This window comes from Triticum dicoccoides, chromosome 1A (assembly GCF_002162155.2).
Source record: "Triticum dicoccoides isolate Atlit2015 ecotype Zavitan chromosome 1A, WEW_v2.0, whole genome shotgun sequence".
Taxonomy (NCBI): domain Eukaryota; kingdom Viridiplantae; phylum Streptophyta; class Magnoliopsida; order Poales; family Poaceae; genus Triticum; species Triticum dicoccoides.
In genome coordinates, this window is record NC_041380.1 from 15935761 (window position 1) to 15940881 (window position 5121).

Here is a 5121-nt window from a genome sequence, read left to right on the forward strand (position 1 = left end):
TGAGCCCCTGCCGTCAGGAATTTCCCGTCAGAAACAGCTTGTCAGGAAAGAGGATTGTTCCTGACGGTCCCCGTCACGAATAGTGTTCCTGACGGCAATTCCTGAGGGGAGCCCCTCGCCTCCCAAACTCAAATTCCTGACGGCCCCACCGTCAGGAGATACCGTCAGGAACATCTTCTGTGGCTCTCAGGACCATACCTTCAGGAATGAGCTCAACATATATCCATGACGGCTAGCTTCGTCAGGAAAGTATGAAAACAGTCGTCAGGAATCAACCAAGACAAACCAAAAATATTATTGGAAAACAGTATATATTCACAGCCACATGCAAATCTTTTGACAATCATGCGTACACAAAGGTCACACGACCCGGTTTAAAATCACAACCAATTCCTAGGTCACAATGTACCCATCCAATTTATTTAAATCTCATTGTTCACAAGATCCACACATTCATATCCAAGTCATGATTCATGGAAGCTCGACTTAACAGGAGGTGTCACCAAGTCCAAAACACGCATACTAGTTGATTCCTAAATTGCCAGGAGAAGCAATTGACAAAGAAAGCCTAACTGCACTGCAGTTCACAATATTAACTAGCTATACTACTGGAATTCCTAAATGTTTGTCCTGTGTTGGAATAGAACTATGCTCATCCGCATGAGTAGCATGAGGATTGTCTTCATCATGGGAACATTCTGCCAACGGAGTATCAGCATTCACGTGGGCTTGGAAGGTTCCATTCACCTATACGACAGAAAAATATAGGAGATTTCAATGAACAACGGTGAAAGGCAAAACTGTCATACATACAGGTTTTCAAACCAAAAGGTAAGCTCCAGCTCATGACACACTTGTTGCTAGCCACCAAGCAAGTGAAGAAGACTTCTCTTATTGCCAAGTACAGGCTGCAATTATTTAAATTGTAACCGGAACATAATGAACAAAAGAAAAGAAAAGGGAAGAAAAAAATAAATGGTTGCAATCCAATGACCTATATCCATAGTATTCATGGCAAATGAAATTTTGTGATGACCAACCCCCTTCACAACTTTACATGATAGCAAACAAAATCATCACTTCATAGGAAAAATCTAAGTATGCGGAACACTAAACTGCATGTACAGAACTAGCACTACATGTAGAAAACTAGCAGTAAGCAGCATATTTATAGCTTTGCGATGCAAGTTCCGAACATCAGCAGTTTAGCATCACTAAAAGAACTTGCTGTATTTCAAGTAAGGACGGAACATTGGCATGAGCTAAAACAGTTGGAGAGCCTAAACAAGCTGCAAGGCAATCCAAAAATTCATCATCTTGAAAATGTTAAAAACAAGGAGGCGGGCGATGCAAAGCTAGCTGATAAGAAAAGACTAATATGACTAGAACTGTCCTGGGGTGGTTCCTTACAGACTTACTCACCAGAAGTTCAAGTGGAGGTGCTTGAGGGCCTTCGCCCACCCAAGGGTCTGGTGAGGAGAATGGTGGCCCCAAGTATCTACAACGACTTCTACTCAGAAGCTGTATTTGTGAAGAAAATTCGAATAACTGGGGACATACTCATAAATGCAAGTTTAGAGGTATATACATCGTGTAGTATAAGTGTTATTGGAGCAGCAGGGTGAAGCTAATGCACTGACAACCTTTTGTTGTTCTACTTCTATGTTTGTGTACACAAGTTCAAGAGAAATGCAAAGGATGCCATCATTATAATACAACTGTACTGATCATGGAACAAACAATTTATTGAAAAACAAAAATGTTACATTTTAGATTAACATTTGTCGTAGTTTTGAATAAAGAGCAAAGGTGCAGGAACTTACAAGACACTTTTGAACATTATATTATTGATGGGGCCACAATCTCCACTCTCAACCACATTTGCAAACTTCCAACTTCATGAACTTGCAAGTGTTCATCTTTGTTGCTGCCATAGGCCATTCTTCTTTTCCTACATAAGAGAAGATGCTCTTCTAACAAACAACCAACACTCAAAACTTGGACAAAACTCGATATAGAATAAAACGGCAGTAGGTGAGGTTCAGAACGAGTTCATGCTGGAACACAATCAACAGGACACTAACATTTTCTCTTAAGTTGAACAAGAAATTTAAATCTAACAGAGCATCGGATCTTCAGTCTTGCAAAGGAGCAAATAATTGAAATACTAAGGTGATAAAACTAGAACTAGATCATCTCAATTGGAAGCATAAAGGAACAGACATCACACTAACTGAACAAGCAAGGGGTTCAAGAAATCAGCGAGGGAAGAGGTGAGATAATGGAGTACAGAACATAAATTTGGCTTCTGGAGCTTGGTGTTGCAGCAGTCTAAGACGTGGCTTTGAAGATGGAGAAGAACAGGAACATGTAGATGCAAGAGACGATTAGCAGCAGGTGTTGACAGAGTTCAGCAGCAAGCTGTCGTTGGGGAAGAGCAGCGTCGTCATTGGAGAGGAGGTAAAAGTTTAAATTGTGCTGCAAAAAGGCTCTAAATGCTAAATGAATAAATGTTCTATCAATTATCTACAAGGAAAGAAAACATGTACGAGAACAAATAATCATTCTCAGGTGGTTAGTCAAAATATACATGAAAGACATCTTCTATTCTGTTCTCAGGTGGTTAGGGATAGCAATATATCTTTCCCTAATCCACCACAAATTACATTAGTAATCCATAATCCATAATCCATACTTGACCTCCAAAAAGAAATATCTGAGAACACAAATTACATTAGTGATCCATAATCCACCACATTATATAGAAGCATAATTTCTAACTCATTCTGCAGGGCCATACATCTTTCCCTACATAAGGGAACATGTTTTTTCAACAAACTACCCATACTGGGAGGTCAAATGAAACTGAATGCAACTTACCAACACGCTTTTGGTCTGAATAAATGATAATGAGCCACTGCAGAAACATAGCGAATTTATCACAAGTACTACAAGATTACTCAATCAACATCGTTTAAGTACAAAATGAAATTGTTAACTAAAAAGGCAAAATGTACCACTGTACACAGATTTGAAACTAATTTTCAATCGTAAATAGCATTTTTTTTCAACATACAGAAGTTCTTTGCATGGACATAAAATGCACAAAAGTTACCTATTCAGAATTAAGAATGAAATAGATTTTTTTGTACCTGTGCAGCACATCTAAACTATTTGACACAACAGCCAGATTGGGTAGGGAAGATGAGAAAGAGGGCCTGGACGGGCAGGGAGTCACCTCTGCACGGGGAGGGAGGCGGATCTGGAAATCGCCGGCCAGGGAGGCGGATCTGGACGTCGCCGGCGAGTTGGGGTGGCGCTCGACGGCGAGGGGGGTGGCGCTCGACGGCGATGTGGGCGGCGCTCGACGGCTAGGGGGGGCGGCCGATCGGAACTGGACGGCCGGTACGGGGGAAGTGGCGGCGCTGGACGGGGGAGGTGGCGGCGCTGGACGGGGGAGTGGGAGGAGTATCTCGATGGGGAAAAGTGGATCGAGTTCTAGGTATTTTGACCAAGCCCTCCTGTGTTTTGACCAAGCCCTCCTGTTCAGAGCGCAAGTCGCACGAAATACACCCTGGGAACGAAATTTCAGCGCGCTTTTCACTCTCCAAACGAAAATATCACGCGCCTCAAAAGCGAAAATATCTCCGGGTCCCGCATAGGTATCTTCCTGACGGTCACATATACGTTCCTGAAGGTGTGCAAAGTGATTCGCGACGTGGATAGTGTCCCGACGCGAACGTGCAACTGCGTTCCTGAAGGTTATTCTCATTCCTGAAGGTTATTGCCGAGAGCGTCAGGAACGTAACGATCTTTCCCCTCGGTTGACCATCCACGTCAGGAACACGTACACATTCCTGAAGGAGGTTTCGCGCCCGTCACGAACGTGTCTGGCCGTCACGAAAAAGTCTGTTTGGGGTAGTGATTCTACGATATGTAATCAGCAGCAGTGTCTTGCTTCTTCAAGACAGCAAACTTGCTCAGGGCGGAAGATTTGTGCCACCAAACTTTGATTGTGACAGCACGAAATCCGACGGTAGCCACCTTATTGTCAGAGGGACAGAAGAGGTGGCGAGCGAAGGAGCAGTTAAACGTCAGTTGAGTAGCAGATTCAGGAACCTGATCACATAGGACAAAAGAGGTGCCATTCTTCAATAGAAGCCGCAAGTAAAATTTAATTTTGGGCTCAGCCTTCACTTTTAAGAAAAAGGGTTTTCCCCCGCTTTGTATTACAAAGCAACCAATCGATACAGCCAACGATAGGTGTTGGGCAGAAGCAGCACAATCACACCCAAAAGAAACGAAAGAGAAAAAATGCCGACAACGGCGGATCAACGGAAACGAAGAAGCTTCACGACCACTGCGCCCACCGAAGATCTCCCACCAAGCTCCAAGGCTCTGAAGCACCGGTACCAATCAACACCTCCAAGAAGGACCGCGACGATGATGACGTTGCTGCCAAGGGTTTCCCCCGATACGCAACGAGGCGAGAGGAAGGGTCACCCCCGACGCCCTCCAGGAAGGTCCGGGAGCACCCACTGGCATCGCCGCGTCGGTGTCGGACAGGCCGACAGGAGTTTCCCCCGATCCCAACCTTCACCTCGGATGCTCTAGAGCCTGCCACCAAACCGACCACCCACCATCTTGCGCCACCGCGGTCATGAAGCCTCCACGCCGTCTCACCACGGCACCACGAAGTGAGGCCTGCACAATGGAGAATAGGAGTCGGGGCTAGGGGCCGCAGCACCGTCGGCACGCGGGAGGGCACGACCTCCACCGTCAACGACGGTAGCCGACCGGACACAGTAGTATTAGTGTTACTAACAAAGAAGAAATTGCCATGGAACACATTATTAGAAATGCCATGGGACACATTAAAATAACAAATTGTCATTCTTATGGATTGGTGAACCTTGACATATAGGTAGATACGGTTCATATTTTGCCATATGCTTTACATTTATCTAGCTATATAATTGACATGTGCCCTAGTACTAACCAGGGAGTTCCTACATGTGAATTGTTTCCATAAAAAAATTGTTGTGCCTCTCCTGCATGATGGCATGGCAATTTTGCCATGAAGTTTGAAACAAAACTTCATCTAGCTTTTCCATGTTCTAC

General features: G+C 44.4%; 1 long non-coding RNA gene across 5 annotated transcripts; it reads right to left on the reverse strand.

Moving 5' to 3' along the window:
* Positions 1 to 314: 314 nt before the first annotated feature.
* LOC119359181 lies at positions 315 to 3625 on the reverse strand. Of its 5 annotated transcripts, XR_005172412.1 has the most exons (5): positions 3239 to 3625; positions 2881 to 2917; positions 1824 to 2421; positions 1423 to 1521; positions 315 to 747 (listed from the first exon to the last, which is right to left on the reverse strand). It is a non-coding gene; the product is annotated as an uncharacterized LOC119359181 (long non-coding RNA). The 5 variants fall into 5 exon arrangements; XR_005172411.1 differs by lacking the exon at positions 2881 to 2917 and having other exon boundaries at positions 3239 to 3621; XR_005172413.1 differs by lacking the exon at positions 2881 to 2917 and having other exon boundaries at positions 1824 to 1951; positions 3239 to 3580.
* Between the last annotated feature and the right edge of the window lie 1496 nt (positions 3626 to 5121).